Below are 17,239 nucleotides of genomic sequence, written 5' to 3'. Positions count from 1 at the left end.
GAAGACAACAATAGCTGCCAACAAGCTGCATTTCCATGCACCTTTTTACAACCCAAGCCAGCAATCCAGGACACGAAGAAAAGAGAGAGAACTACACACCGTCTTGTACACTTCTGGGATTCCTTGAGCACCTGACACAACATCGCATGCCAGCCTTGGTCTCCTGGCCCTGGGGACCACTTTGCCTGAGGCAAATATGGCAACAGGTTAATGGGATCCATCCTCGGCCCACGGGCCGGCTTCTGTGGGGAGAGTGCACATCTGCATTCAGTCTGACAAGTCATTTAACAGAATCAGAATGCAAAGTAAATTAGAAATCAGCACCAATTGTGCCCAGCTAACTCAGGAGGATGATGGTGGGAAAAGACATTCCAGAGCAAGCCATTTATTTGAGAGCATTACACTCAGTATCAGGGTAGGTAGGTATTCAGGTCACTTTCCTGACCAGGTGAAGCTGGTCATACAGACAAATCCCAACTTTCTGGGAGTTTCTCAAAATTCTTAAAGACCTTCCCCCTCACTCCACTCTGCAGTGCACAGGGCCATACTGCCAGGCCCCCGGACCGCCAGGACTCTCTGGTCTCTGAATGCTGGCTGGGCCAGCTCCTCCATGTTTCACCATCGGCAGTGAGGATGGCCAAGAGAGCAAGACACGGAGGTAACTCGGCCCTCCCGCCTTGCTGTGGTGTCCGGGGGCATTCTCCAAGCAGAGGCACAGCTTCTAAGTGGAAGGAAGGAACTGTGTCCTGACTGGACCCATTTCCAGAGTAGGAAATACAACTCCTATGTAAAACAAGGTTAGAGGGGGTCAGTTTTCTTTGAAGCTGGCATAGAAGAACTTTAATATGTTTACAAATTTTGCATTTTATACCAAAATGCTTAACTGCTAGTTTCAGATAGAACTGGGAAAGCAAGATTGATGGTATAAAAAGGGAGTGGGAAAAAGAATCTATCCCACGATTTCCAGCACTTGGAGATCAGCTCATACATAAAAGGGACAGCCCAGCATCACTGTGAGCTACAGCAGAAAGTAGGACAAGTCTCAGAGAGAGAGTGAGGTCAGAAAAGGAAGAAGGTGAGATAGCCCCCCTCAAACAGAAACCACAGATCACACGAGGTCCAGAAGTGCGAGTGCACGGCCTAACAGAAAAGGAGGCGCTCACAATCCTGTCTACTCTCTTAATTGACAGGGAAGTGACCTGAAGCAGACCTTACGCTAATAAGGCACATCAGCTGGCGGGAAGAAGTTAGACAGTTCGGGCGTTCACACACTAAGCTCATCTGCTTATATTTTCATATCCCACAGACTACAGAGCTCTAGACCTAAGTTAAAAGACAGTAAATGGTAGAAAAGTCCTTTCATGGGTGAGTGTTACTTAGGCCTGGACAGCCAGAAAGTTCACGGTTGTCACTGTGACTTTGAAATTCAGCTGTTCCCTTATTCCGCTGAGAAGCTCTTCAAAGGGGCTTCTGGAACCTCAAACTGGAAACAAGACTCTCTCCAAGAACTCAACTCTGAGCAGAAATGTCACTTTAATGTTATTTCATTCCTCATCCTTTAGCCAAAATTTTACACTGCATTTCACAGATGGAATCTGTTCCTAAGATTCCTTTCTTCTCTCAACCAGTTATAAAAAATAAAGTAAATGGAACCATCCACAAAAACAGGTTGTTGGGGGGTGCCTTGGTGGCTCAGTGGGTTAAAGCCTCTGCCTTCAGCTCAAGTCACGATCCCAGGGTCCTGGGATCGAGTCCCACACTGGGCTCTCTGCTCAGCAGGGAGCCTGCTTCCCTTCCTGTCTCTGCCTGCCTCTCTGCCTACTTGTGAGCTCTCTCGGTCAAATAAATAAATCTTTAAAAAGAAAAAAAAAAAAAACAGGTTATTGGGAAGCTACTCAGAACCACACACAGAAATTAAACTATTAATAGCCACACCCAAAAATCAACAGAGGGTATCTGAAAGCCCTCCACATTTAAAGAATAAAAATGATTTCAGGTCCAAAAGAAGGATGAGTCATGAAATAATCTGTCATGTTATGCACAAGAAAATCAGGCTAAAGGGCAGAGAGGAGTTCCAACTGGGAGGCAGGTCGCTGAAATCATGCAGCACAGAGTGGCTTAGTATCACCCAAAGCAGTTAGGATTCCATTCTCACAAACCTACACCACTCTTGAATTTCCTAACTGACGACCAGCATTAAACAGCTAGTCTGTTAAAGGTGACATAAGCTATGGGTCATGCTATGACCGATATCTGAAAATATACTCATCTATTTTCAGAAAGTAAAAGCAGAATGAAGCTGCTCTTCTTTGGTCTCAAGCGTATGAGAAGCAGCAGCTAAGGCCGTCTCTGACTGGAAAGAAAGAACAATGTCCTACCTCAGATGCCAGCTACTTTGCCAGTGGCGGGTCCCAGTGCCAGCGTCTTCTCTGGTCCCTTGACCTGGGGCAGAGTGACTAAGACTAAAGGCCAGAAGACACCTTCAGGTCAGCAAGCCCTCCCTGGAGCGCCGGAACAAGCCAGCGACAAGTGGCCTGGAGGGTGTATTTTGGGATGCCAACCTCAGGGCCCCCAGTTTAAAGGAATGCAGGCTGGCAGCAGTAAAGCTACACCAAAAGGAAGGCCCGAGACGATTTCAGACCTGGCTCCTGAGTGTCCATTCCTGGGAAGAGGAACCACGCGGAAGCAAGCCCCGCTCTCCAGTGAGACGCTGAGCACACACTGCCAGAGCACCAGCCAGGGAGGGTGCAAAGAGAGGTGCCAGCACAGCTCCAGACCCTGCCCTGCAGGCTCCCTACACAGGAGCGGGGCCCCACAGCCAGAGCCTTAGATCTGCTTCTAAAGACAGCGCTCATGATGTCTACCTAGCACCCTGCCACAGAAAACCAATTTTGGTGTCTAATGCTTTATAAAATGAATTAAGTATCACTGGAGGATGCAGGGGTGATCTCACTCTCCTTCCTAGAAAACACACAAAAGGTCCTGACAGAAACCAGACAGTACACCCACTGTAGGAGTCAAACAGAAAAACACCAAGGTGGCACTCAGGGGGCTGGATTCAAGTCCACCACGTCATGTACTTGCTGTACAACATGGGCAAACGTATTCGTCATCTGTAAGTACGTATCCTAATTTCAAAATGCGGATGATTATTCCAATAAGAAGACACATAGGAAACACTTTGTACATGTTAACATCCTACACAAACATGCTCCTGCCTCCTAAACTCATGGAGGAAAGGCAGTCCCTCACAGAGGAGCTGGGGCAGGAACTCAACATGGCAGCCAGGCAGGTGGCATTAAGGGTAGTCATGTTTAAGTACATTTGGTAAAAAGAGCAAATGTATGACTTTATACCCAAACCTCATATAGCAAGTACCATCTAGTACCAGATTCAGCTAAGACTGGGATGTAGGGCGATGAATGAAGTAGACATGGTTTCTGACCTCATGGACTTCATAGCCTAGATGAGAAGACTGACAATAAACAAAGAAACACAAAAATTAAATTATTAGAGTTGTGATAATAAAAGAAACAATCATTGTAAAACCACATAGTGGTGGCCTGTCTAAAGGACAAGCCTCGCCTGAAGCTTTAATTCAAAGTCAAAACAATTCAAACCACTATGCTGGTCACACAACACACAACCTGGCCCAGAGAAGCTGCTTGTTTCTGACTCCCGAGTTTTAGATTATCACCTTACGAAATTACAAATAATAGTGAATATGACAGACAAGGTGCCCATGTAAATATAAAGTCAGGAATCTGGTGTGTTTATAATTTTTTTAAGATTTATTTATTCTAGAGAGAGAGAGAGACAGAAAGCATGAGCAGGAGGGACAGAGAAAGAGGGAGAGAATCCCAAGCAGACTCCACACTGAGCACAGAGCCTAAAGTGGGGCTCGATCTCACTACCCTGAGATCACAAACCGAGTTGATACCAAGAGTCAGACACTTAACCAACTGCGCCACCTACGTACTCCAAGAATTCAGTGTGTTTAAAAGGACCTGGTAAGGCCCTCGCCCAAGTATCTACTAGGAACTGTGCATGGGTATCAGCTTCAGAAAGAAGAAGAAAACACAGTCAACAATACTGTACTAAAACTTGGGCACAATTATCACTATATCTGCTATAGTATAAATTCATTCCACAAACATTTACTGAGCACCTACTGTATGTCCATTTTTCCAGGCTCTGTGGTACAATGAGCAAACGGAAAGTAAATTGTTATCCTCTTGGAGATGACATATCAATGGGAAAGGCAAACAGTAAAAACATAAGCAAATAAAATGTACACTGAAAGGATTCTAAGACAATGGTGGAATGGGAAGCACTAGGAATCCATCTCCCCACCTATTCAATGACTGTACCAGCAGAATCTGTCAAGTGGAACTATGTATTTTAGAACTCTGGAGTCTACTGAAGGCTTGCAAGTTCCCTACTAAGGCCTAGCTGGCAAGTTGTGGTTAATTTCAGTCAATTTCAGCTGCAAACACAGTAGCACCTACACAACCTCCACCCCAGGAGCAGGGCTGGCAGCTGTGCACTAGGTTCTGGAGCAACTTGAATGAGGATGAGCAAAAAAGACCCTGTCCTCTAAATATCAGGGATTTGTGCCTGAATGTGGGTTGCTGCTTCCAATCAGAGAGGTGCAGACAGAGGTGGAAAGCCAGTGTGGCTGCACCTCCCTCCATAGTAACAAGCCTCTCCACCTTGGGATGAGGGGGCTGCCAGGGAATTTACAGGGCCAGCAGCAATGTATCCTCCCTTCATTTTCCTCCTTTCCTCTTTTTAGGAGTCAGTAATTGAAGAGTAGGACATTCAAAAGCAATTGAATACATGGGGAAAATTAGAAAGTGACCATGAATGTCCAGGAAAAGACCTGGAAGACCTTAGGTTCATAGATCAGACTGATCCTAGGCACAAAGACAGCCCACAAAAATAAATGTGCCAATTAATTAATTATAAAAAAAAGAGCAAACACTAGGGACTGGAGAAAATCTGAGTCCAGAGTTACCAAATTATTAGATTAAAATGTCCAGTTTTCAACAAAAAATTCAAAAGGCATAAAAAGAAATAGGGAACTATGGCCCATTCAAAGAAACTGTCCCAGTGAAAGACTATAGATTAACCTGGTGAAGATATTAAAACTATCTCAAGCTGCTCAAAGAACTAAAGAAAGACCTAGAGAAAATCGAGCAAATAATGTGTAAAAAGAATGGAAATATCAATAATGAGGCAGAAAACCTAAAAAGAGAGCAAAAGAAAACACTGGACTTGAAAAGAATGACAGAAATAACAAATTCATTAGGGCAATTCAAAGGCAGATGTGAGTACAAAGCTGATAGAATCAGCAAACTTGAAGACAGGGCAATGGAAAGTATTAAATCTAAGAAATGAGGGGGAAAGACTGTATGAAAGTGAGCAGAATATTAAGGGACCAACAAGACACATCAAACTGACCAACATATATATTGTAGAAGCTTCAAAAACAGGAGAGAGAGGGGCAGAGAGAATATTGAAGAATTAGTGGCTGAACTCTTCCCACCTTTGCTGAAAGACATGACTATAAACACCCCAAAAACTCAAAGAACTCCAGGTAACATGAACTCAAAGAGACCATACCAAGACATAGTATAATCAAACTTTCTAAAGGCAAAGACAGAGAACCTTGAAAGCTAGAACAGTAATTTGTCACAAACAAGAGATCCTCAATAAGATGATCAACACATTTCTCATCAAACAGAAGGCAGTGGACAATATATTCAAAGTGCTAAAAGAAAAAACTGTCAACCAAAAATCCTGCATCTGGCAAAGTCGTCCTTCAAAAGTGAGGGAAAAATTAAGCCATTCCCAGATAAACAAAAGCTGAGATAGTTTATCACTACATTTGCTCTACAAGAATTGTCACAGGAGTCCTACAAGGTGAAATGAAAAGACACTAGACAGCACTTCAAAACCATGTGGAGAAATAAAGATTTCAGTAAAGGTAAATACATACAAAAATATAAATATTAGAATAATTATGATAGTTCATAACTCCACTTTCTGTTTTCGACATGATTTAAAAGAGTAATACATTCTTTTATTTATTTATTTATTTATTTATTTATTGACAGAGAGAGAGAGAGAGAGAGAGAGAGAGAGAGATCACAAGCAGGCAGAGCGGCAGGGGGGAACAGGCTCTCTGCTGAGCACGGAACCCAACACGGGGCTCAATCCCAGGACCCTGAGATCATGACCCAAGCCAAAGGCAGAGGCCCAACCCACTGAGCCACCCAGTTGCCCCGACTCATACATTTTTTAAAAACAATTTTTAGTTTAAAAGCTAATATTATTAAAACTTTGGTCTGTAACTCCAAATCTTGTTTCCAAGAAAAATTTTTTTAATTTTATTTATTTATTTGAGACATGAGCACACAAGTGAGGTGGGAGGGGCAGGGGGAGAAGCAGGCTCCCCACTGAGCAGGGAGCCCAACATGGGGCTCAATCTGATCCGGAGGCAGATGCTTAACCAACTAAGCCACCCAGGTGCCCCATTTCCTATATAATTTAAGAGGCTAATGCATTTAAAATTATTACTACTTTAGTCTTTGGGGCACACAATGTATAAAGCTATAATTTTGTGACATCAACAACAAAAGGGATGGAGAGAGAGCTGTAAAAGGAGAATTTCTGTTTGTTATTGAAGTTAAGCTGGTATAAAGTCAAATTCCAATGTTACAACATTAGGATGTTACACATAATCCTGATGGCAGCCACAAAGAAAATAACTATAGAACAAACACAAAATGAGATGAAAAAAGAATCAAAACATTTCACTGCAAAAAAAAAATCCACTAAATATAAAAGAAGACAATAATAAAGGAAACGAGGGGGGAAAGCAGAGAACAAACAGTGCAACTGTAGAAGTAAGTCCTTCCTTACCTGTAATTACTTTACATGTAGATGGATTAGACTCTGCAAAGGACAAATTTGGCAGAACAGATAAAATCACATGATTCAACTATATGCTACCTACAAGAGACTAACTTGAGATCTAAAGACACAAAGAGGGCGCCTGGGTGGCTCAGTGGGTTAAGCCGCTGCCTTCGGCTCAGGTCATGATCTCAGGGTCCTGGGATCGAGTCCCGCGTCGGGCTCTCTGCTCAGCAGGGAGTCTGCTTCCTCCTCTCTCTCTCCCTGCCTGCCTCTCTGCCTACTTGTGATCTCTCTCTGTCAAATAAATAAATAAAATCTTTAAAAAAATAAAGACACAAAGAGGTTGAAAGTGAAAGGACAGAAAAAGATACTCCACGCAAACATTAAGAGAGTAGGGGTAGCTACACTAGTGTCATATTAAAATGGACTTTAAATATATGAAGTAAAACCTTTGAAGGTATATGAAGGTAAAACAGTCCTATAAGAGTACTTGGAGGGCTCCTGGGTGGCTCAGTCAGTTGCTCATTTGCCTTCAGCTCAGGTCATGATCCAGGGGTCCTGGGATTGAGGCCCTCCTCCCTCTCCCTCTGTCTGCCACTCTGCCTGATTGTGTTCTCTCTCTGTGTCAAATAAATAAATAAAATCTAAAAAATAAATAAAAGCGTAGTTGGGGACTTCAATATCCTACTCATAATGATGGAAAGAACAATCAAAGTAAGGAAATAAAGGCCTTAACACGATAAACCAACTAGGTCTAACAGGCATATAAAACACTATCCAACAATTACAGCATATACATTGTTCTCAAGTACACATGGGACAATTTCCAGGACATACATATGTTAGGCCACAAATTCTCAAATTAGTCTCAATATTTAAAAGACAGATATCAGGGCAACTGGATGGCTTAGTTGATTAAGTGTCTGCCTTCAGCTCAGGTCATTATCCCAGCGTCCTGGGATCAAGTCCTTATCCCTCTCCCACTCCCCACTTGTGAAATCTCTCTCTCTCTAGCAAATAAATAAAATCTTTTTAAAAAAGATATCATAAAAAGTATCTTTTTAAAAAAAGATTTTATTTATTTGACAGAGAGAGACCATAAATAGGAGGAGAAGCAGACAGAGGGACTGGGGGAAGCAGGCTCCCTGCTGAGCAAAAGCCTGATGCAGGGCTCGATCCCAGGACCCCGAGATCATGACCTGAGCTGAAGGCAGAGGCCTAACCCACTGAGCCACACAGGCACCCCTAAAGTATCTTCTGTGACCACAACAGGGTAAAGCTGAAAATCAGTAACAAGAGATAACAGAAAATACTTAAGAGATAAACAAAAACAAAAATATACCAAACTTATGGTATACAACAAAAAGAGTGCTAAGGAGGAAATTCATAGCTATAAATATGTACATTATAAAACAAGAAAGATCTCAATGACCTAACTCCACAATTTAAAACAAAACAAAACTAGGAAAAGAACTAAAGACAAAGCTAGTAGAAGAAAGGAGATAACAAAGATTAGAACACAAGGATGTCTGGGTGGCTCAGATGGTTAAACACCTGCCTTTAGCTCAGATCATGATCCCAGGGTACTGGGATCAAGTCCCACATCAGGCTCCTTGATTGATAGGGAGCCTGCTTCTCCCTCTACCTGCTGCTCCCTCCACTTGTGCATGCTCTCTCTCTCTCTGGCAAATAAATAAAATATATGGGGCGCCTAGGTGGCTCAGTGGGTTAAAGCCTCTGCCTTCAGCTCAGGTCACGATCCCAGGGTCCTGGGATCGAGCCCCGCATCGGGCTCTCTGCTCAGGAGGAATCCTGCTTCCTCCTCTCTCTCTGCCTGGCTCTGTGCCCACTTGTGATCTCTGCCTGTCAAATAAAAAAAAAAAAAAAAACAAAAAAAAACATAAATAAAAATAAAGGATTAGAGCAGAGATAAAAGAAACAGAATAGAAAATAGAAATCAATGAAACTGGGGCGCCTGGGTGGCTCAGTGGGTTAAAGCCTCTGCCTTCGGCTCAGGTCATGATTCCAGGGTCCTGGGATCAAGCCCCACATTGGGCTCTCTGCTCAGCGGGGAGCCTGCTTCCTCCTCTCTCTCTGCCTGCCTCTCTGCCTACTTGTGATCTCTGTCAAATAAATAAATAAAATCTTTAAAAAAAAAAAAGAAAAGAAATCAATGAAACCAAAAGTTATGCTTTCAAAAGGTCAACAAAATTGATAAACCTTTAGCTAAATGGACTAAAAAAGAAAGAAAAAGAAAAGACTCAAATTACTAAGATCAGAAAAGAGAGTGAGGACATTACTACTGATTTTACAGAAATAAAAAGGACAACGAGAGTACTTATGAACATTATACACCAACAAACTAGATAACCTAGATGACATGGACACATTCTTAAAATCCAAAACCTACCAAAACTTAATCACTAAGAAACAGAACATCTGAATAGGCCAATAACTATTAAAGAGACTGAATCTATAATAATAATTTAAAAAAAAAGTCAACAAAGAAAAATCCTGGGGGCGCTTGGGTGGCTCAGTCAGTTAAGCATCCAACTTTTGATTTTGGCTCATGATCTCAGGGTCATGAAATTGAGCCCCATGTCAGGTTACACGTTCAGTGTGGGGCCTGCTCAAGATTCTCTCTCTCTCCCTTCACTCTTCCCTGCTGCTTGCATATGCCCTCACTCTCCAAGAAAAGAAAAAGAAAAAGAAAAAAGTCTCAAATCAAATAGCTTTACTGGTGAATCCAACCAAACATTTAAAGGAGAACTATTATCACTCCTTCTTAAACTTTCCTAAAAAATTAAAGAGAATACTTCCTAACTCATTCAATGAGATCAATACTACCCTGATACCTAGAAAAAAAACACTACAAAGAAAAAAAGAAAACTACAGCCCAGCATCCCCTTTGAAAACTGATGCAAAAATCCTCAACAAAATATTAACAAACCGAACTCAGCAGCATATTAAAAAAATTTATACATCATGATCAAATGGGATATATCCCTGAAATATAAGAATGATTCAACATATGAAAATCGATCAATGTAATATGCCACATGACCATCTCAACTGACACAACAAAAAGCACCTGACAAAATCTAACACCCTTTCATGATAAATACACTCAACAAAACAGGAACAGAAGAAAACTACCTCATATTAATAAACACTATATATGAAAACCCCACAGTGAACATCATATTCAATGGTAAAAGACTATGAAAGCTTTTCCTCTAGGATCAAGAACAAAGCATGGATGGATACCCACTTCACCACAAAGTACTGGAATGAGGCAAGAAATAAAAGGCATCTAAATTGGAAAGGAGGAAGTAAAATTATCTCCATTTGTAGATGATATGATCTTATACATAGGAAACCCTAAAGACTATACAAAAAGGTGTGAGAATAAATAAATACAGCAAAGTAGCAAAATACAAAGTTCACATACAAAATCAGTTGGTATTTCTATGTACAATGACTAATCTGAGAAGGAAATTACAAAAACAACTCCCCTTACAATATAGCTGAAAAAATTAAATACTTATTAACTTAACCAAGGAGGTAAAGACTTGTAAAATGACAACTACGAAATAGTCCTGAAGGAAATGAAATAAGATAGAAGTAAATGGAAACACATCCCAAATTCATGGAGTGGAACACTAAATATTACAAAATGTCAATAATACCCAAAGTGCTCTACAGAGGAATGCAATCCCTATCAAAATCCCAGAGACATTCTGTAAAAACAGAAAAACTCATCCTAAAATTCATATAGAATGTCAAATGTCTCCAAAGAGTCAAAACATTCTTGAAAAGAACAAAACTGGAAGACTCCTATTTCCCGATTTTGAAACTTACTAAAAAGCTACAGTAATTGGGGCGCCTGGGTGGCTCAGTTGTTAAGCATCTGCCTTCAGCTCAGATCAGGATCCTGGGTTCCTAGGATCAAGCCCCGCATTGGGCTCCCTGCTCCATGGGAAGCCTGCTTCTCCCTCTCTCACTCCCCCAGTTTGTGTTCCCTCTCTTTTGCACTCTGTCAGATAAATAAATAAAATCTTAAAAACAAACAAACAAACAAATAAATAAATAAAATCTTTAAATAAAGATGGTAAACTTTATTGTATTTTATCACAATAAAAAAGAAAAAATAAGTATGTCATCCACAAAGGATTAAACACTAAATGCTGCCCAATTTCAAGTAGGCTCGTGGTTGAAATCAGATTATCTTTAATTCTAAGAAATGACTGTCTTAGTTTCCTCATGGATTTAGATAAATCATCTATCCCTGTCCACTTCTATCTTAGACAATCTCCCTTACTGTAATTCATTTAGGATGATGCTTCATCCTGAATTCCAAGTTATTTTTAGAACTGAAAAACATTATTGCGAAATTTGACTAGGAAATGCCCATTACTCTGAAGCAGTTTTTACAATGCTTCTACTTAAAACTTGTAGTACACTGACTTTTATGCTAGAAAACATAAAGAAAGGAATTTCACAAACTGAAAGGGCAAAAGGAGAAAAACAGCATAATAACCTGAGAGGGGTTTTCCATAGCCAACTTCTAAGCTTTCATTTAAAAATAGCCTAGTGAGTGCCTGATCACTTTATTTTCAGCATCCTAGCAAACTGCTCCCTCAGACATAGCTATGTCTCCTCAGGACAGGCCCATGGTAGGGAGTCAATAAACTTTATTTCAACCACTCCTTGATTTCCCACTTTTCCCCACACATATTTTTCCTCTTCTCTCTGAGCCTCTTCAGGCTTTAAATATATATATTTGGCAAATTCCAGAATATATATTAAAAGAAAAAAACACCTGCAATTGAAAACATCTTTTATACATTCACTGTATTTGCTCTGAGCGTGTAACAGTATAAGGGCTACCTTTTAAACTGCATTAAAATATACACTGTTACATAATGAAGCTTTCTTTTTTTTCCCCCTGGTGATATTAAAGTTAACAAGCTTAGCCACAGAATGAAGTAAAAGCAAATAAATATTAAAGCCAATTTTAGGAGCCAAGAAATGAAAGATTTGTCTCTTTCCTTCCACGGCAAAATGTTGATGGTTGTTGAGGTTGGGTACAGGGTATATGAGAGTTCACTGTACTCTTCTAGTTTTGTGTATCTCTGAGCATTTTCATAACTTCTACTTCACACTCAACTTTGCTAAAGTGAACAATTAGCTACACTCGAAGTACCAACTTTGCAAAATAAAATTAGCTAAGAAATACCCCAAGTAGAACACAATAGGGGACAAACTAACCAATGTTAAGTTACAGTGCCATCTATCTGGGGCAGCATGGCAGGTGGGGTCTTGATTTGGACCTTTCCTGGGACTGGAGACCAGGTGACTACAGAGTAAATCACCAGACTTTTCCAGGCTTCCCCCTCCTGCTGTATTTTCCAAAGCAGCTTGCTCCAAGCTACATTACTCATCCTCTCCTAATCCCTATCTACATTAGAAGCACCTGTTGAAATCCAGCTCCAGGGCCCCACCCAGTAAAGACCTTTGACATCAGTAATACCAGAAAAGGTGGACTTGGGTGGGAATCTGGACTCCTGATGCCCTCCTCCGATGATTTTAATAGATATTAACGTTAGAAGCCCCTGAAGATCTCCTTAATTGTCTACCAACAGAGAGATTTGCCACTGTGAGGGTAACAAGGGCTATCTGCCAACCTCCATTCACAGGGTTGGGGTAACTGCCTTTTTTCTGGATTCCATCAACAGAAGCCCAGAAGAGGCTCCCAGCAAGGCCCTTCACCCCCACCCCCACCGCAATAACCAACCCTGCCTCCCCCATATGCCTGGAACCACTGGGACCAATCTCATCATAATTTTTATAGATGTTTACATCAGTCACCAGAGGAAGTCCAGGTCTCTTGAGACATCCCCAGGCTTCCAAACCCTTCTGTGCACTCCCTTTTCCGACCCCACCTCCCACCCTTCCCCATATTAACCCATGGTCCTCTTGGTCAGTCATCATTGAAATCACTTGCATCCTAACTCACATCTACTCTGGACAGCCCCTTCACCATCCTGTTCCAACAATGTCTGGCTCCTCCTGAGGACAGACTCCCCTGCAGACCTCTGCAGTGGTGGCTGTCTTCTCCCCCATACCCCTCACAAACTCGCTCGAAGGTACGGTGGGGCCATCTTTGCTCCTCACTATTCCTCCCTTTCTCCGTAAAACTGCCCTAAAACTTTCTCCCTACAACACCCTTTCTCCCTGAAACTGTGCCTCTTCCTTGTCAGACTATGTCAGACACTGCCCCTCCTTATAATCACCTGCCTTCCTCTTGGCCACCACCTTCCCCCACACCCCAGCATTACTTACAAAAGATTTTTAGCTACTCGCTGTTAACTCTCTCCAGCACATTTCCTGTCACCAGAATTCTTGGAGACTTTACCTACAAATGGGTGCCCCTTCCTGTGCCTTAGTTCTGTGACCACTCCTCCACACTACTTCGGCCACTCCCATAGTCAAACAGCAGCCCTATACAATCTTCACATCCTACACCCCATTCTGGCTATTGCCTTCCTGAATTTATTATCACACAGATTACATCTAAACATCTTATCGACCCAACAGTGTTAATAATGATTACTGCTTTAATACGATCTTATAACTTTTACAAAAATTAAGAGAAAACATATTTACAGTCTATTATAGCTACCCACAAGTTAATCATTTGCAGGGCTCTTTACCTCTACCTGCAGAAACAACTTACAGTCTGGAGTCATTTCCTTTTGGCCTAGAGGATCCCTCAGTATTTCTTGAAAGATAAGTCTGTAATCAATAGATTACCTCATCTTTGTTCACAGGAGACTATATTTTACTTTCACTTTTGAAGGATAGTTTTAGATATAAAATTTAATATAGGATTTGGTGTTGACAGTTTTTTTGTTGAATGTTGGAACTCCACTGTTCTGTGACAAGCATTCTTTTTCCAATTATTGTTACACTTTATTTTTTTAGAGCTATTTTAGATTCACAGCAAAATTGAGCATAAAGTACGGTTCCCTTATACCCCTTCTTCTCACTGGTGCACAACCTCCCACACTACCACCATCCCCCATCGCGATGGTAAATGTTACAACTAATGAACCCACAGTGACACATCATTACCAACCAAAGTCCATAGTTTATATTAGGTTTACTGTTGGTGCACATTCTATGGGTTTTGAAAACTATATAATGACATGTGCCCACCACTGTAGTATTATATAGAATAGTATCGCTGCCTTAAATATTCTCTGTGCCCACTGATTCATCCCTTCTTCCCGCACCCCAACTCCTGGCAATCACAGATATTTCTACTGTCTCCATAGTTTTGCCTTTTCCAGAATGTTAGATAATTGGAATCATACAGTATGCAACCTTTTCAGAGTGGCTTCTTTCACTTAGTAGTATGCATTTAAGGTTCCTCCATGTCTCCTCATGGTTTGATAGCTCATTTCCTTTTCACACTAACATTTTCTTGTATCACAAAAAATACATGTAATATTTCTGGATGTACCAGTTTATCCCACTACTGAAGGGCATCTTGGTTGCTTGTGGGTTGCGGTAATTATGAATAAATATGCTAAAAACATCTGTTTGCAGGTTTTTGTGTAGACGTAAGTTTTCAATTTATTTGGGTAAATACAAGAAATACAACTCCTGGGTCATACGGTAAGAGTATGTTTAATTCTGTAAGAAACTGCCAAACTGTCTTCCAAAGTGGCTGTGACATTTTGCATTCCTACCAGCAATAAATGAGAGTTCCTGTTGCTACACATCCTTGCCAGCATTTGGTGGTGTCAGTGTTTTGGATGTTAGCCATTCTAATACGTGTGTATTGATATCTCACTGCTGTTTTAATTTGCAGTTCTCCAGCGACATACAATGTTGCACATCTTTTTCATGTTTACTTGCCATCTGCATATCTTCTTTGCTAAGGTGTCTGTCAGTCTTTTGCTCCAATTTTCAGCTCTTCATTTTCTTACTATTGAGTTAAAAAAAATTTTTTTTTAATTTATTTGACAGAGATCACAAGTAGGCAGAGAGAGAGGGAGAAGCAGGCTCGCTAACGAGCAGAGAGCCCAATATGGGGTTATGCTGGGATCATGACCTGAGCGGAAGGCAGAGGCTTTAACCCAGTGAGCCACCCAGGTGCCCTATTGAGTCTTAAATTAAGAGTTCTTTGTATACTTTAGATAGCAGTGCTTGATCAGATATGTCTTTTACAAATATTTTCTCCCAATCTGGCTTGTCTTCTCATTTTCTTGACACTGTTTTTTCCAGAGCAGAAGTTTTTAACTCTAATGAAGTCTAGGTTATCAAGTATTTCTTTCATGGCTCATGTCTTTGGTGTTACATTTAAAAAGGCCTCAGTATACCCCAGATTATCAAGGTTTTCTCCTACATTATATTCTAGTTTTATAGAGTTGTGTTTTACATTTAGGTCTGTGATCCAGTCTGAGTTAATTTCTGTAAAGGGTAGAAGATCTGTGTCTAGCTTCATTTTTGTGGGTGTAGGTACGCAGTTGTTCCAGCATCATTGTTGAAAAAACTCTCTTTGCTCCATTGTATTGCCTTCACTCCTTTGTCAATGCTCCACTGAGTATAGCTTTGCGGGTCTATTTCTGGGTTCTCTGTTCGGTTCCATTGATCTGTTTGTTCTTTCAACAATTCTGTACTGTTTTGATTAGTATAGCTCTACAGTCTTGAAGTTGCGTGATGTCATCCTCCAACTTCCAAGTCAGCCATTCTGGGTCTTTTGCCTCTCCATATAGATTTTAGAATCGGTTTGTCAATATCCACAAAATAACTTGCTGGGATTTTTATTGAGATTATGTTGAAATCATAGACAAGCTGAGAAATGACATCTTGACAATATGGGGTCATTCTACCTGTGAACATGGAAAATCTCACTATTTAGATCTTTTATTTCATATATCAGAGTTTTGAAGCTTTCCTCATACATCTTGCACATATTTTGTTAGACTTAAGTACCTCATTTTTGTGGAGGGGGAAGTTAACAGAAATGATATTATCTTTAACTTCAAATTCCATTTGTTCATTGCTGGCATATAGGAAAGTGATCGACTTTTATAGATTAACTTTGTATCCTATACTCTAGCTATAATTGCTTATTAATTCCAGGAGTTGTTTTTTGTTGTTGTTGTTTTGTTTTTATTGATTCTTTGGGTTTTCTATAGAGACAATCATGTCATCTGCAAAAAAAAAAAAAGGACAGTTTTATCTTCCTTCCCAAACAGTATACTTTTTACTTCCCTTCCTCATCTTATTGCGTTAGGACTTCCAGTACTATGTTGAAAAGCAGTGGTGTGAAGAGCATTGTCTCGTTCCTAATCCCAGTAGGGAAGCTTTGAGCCTCTCACTATTAAGTAGGTTGATGTTGGCTCTAAGTGTTTTTTGCCATTTGAGGAAGTTCTCTTCTATTACCAGTTTGCTGACAGTTGAGACTTTTTTTTTTTTAAATCATGAATGGGTATTGGATTTTGTCAAATGCTTTTTCAGCATCCATTGATATATAATTTTTCTTCTTCAGTATGTTAATGTGATGGGTTATATTAGTTGATTTCTGAATGTTCAATCAGTCTTACATGCTGAGATGCATTCCACTTAGTCATGGCGTATAATTCCTTTTATACAATGCTTGATTCGATTTGGTAATATTTTGTTGAGGATTTTTGCCACTATGTTTGTAAGAGATATTGGTCTGTACTTTTATTTTCTTGTAATCTCTTTGTCCAGTTTTGGTACCAGGGTAATACTGGCCTCACAGAGTTAGGAAGTATTCCCTCTACTTCTGTCTTCTGGAAGAGACTATAGAGAATTGTCATAATTTCTTACTTAAACGTTTAGCAGAATTCACCAGTGAACTCATTCAGGTCTGGTGCTGGCTTTCTACTTTGGAATATTAATTATTAATCCCATTTCTTTCACAGATATAGGCCTATTCAGATTGTCTATTTCCTCTCGCATGGGTGTCACACATTGTGTCTTCCAAAGAATTGGTCAATTTCATCTCAGTTATCAAATTTGTGGGCACAGAATTGTTCATATTCCCTTAGTATCATGTCCATGGGATCTGTAGTGATGTTTCCTCTTTCTCTTCTGATATTGGCAATGTTCCCCCCCCACTTCCTTATCAGCCTGGCTAGAGGCTTATTAGTTTTACTGGTCTCTTCAAAAAATCGCTTTCAGTTGGGGTGCCTGGGTGGCTCAGTGGGTTAAAGCCTCTGCCTTTGGCTCAGGTCATGATCCCAGGGTCATGATCCCAGGGTCCTGACATCGAGCC

The 17,239-nt window shown here is 40.7% G+C and overlaps 1 protein-coding gene across 2 annotated transcripts in view; it reads right to left on the bottom strand.

Moving 5' to 3' along the window:
• DHRS7B (dehydrogenase/reductase 7B) overlaps positions 1–17,239 on the bottom strand; it is a 58,943-nt gene that overhangs the window by 24,373 nt on the left and 17,331 nt on the right. Inside the window, exon 1 of one of the 2 annotated variants that reach the window (XM_059147918.1) lies at positions 13,267–13,395. The exons of the other annotated variant lie outside the window; for it this stretch is intronic. The gene's annotated coding sequence lies outside the window, so the exon portion shown is untranslated. Of the gene's footprint in view, positions 1–13,266; positions 13,396–17,239 lie in introns of those variants that run through there. 2 annotated transcript variants of the gene reach the window in all.

The sequence above is a fragment of the Mustela lutreola genome, chromosome 15, assembly GCF_030435805.1.
Source record: "Mustela lutreola isolate mMusLut2 chromosome 15, mMusLut2.pri, whole genome shotgun sequence".
In the NCBI taxonomy this organism is placed as follows: domain Eukaryota; kingdom Metazoa; phylum Chordata; class Mammalia; order Carnivora; family Mustelidae; genus Mustela; species Mustela lutreola.
The sequence above is the reverse complement of the archived record's forward strand: the minus strand, read 5'-3'. Positions and strand labels throughout refer to the sequence as shown.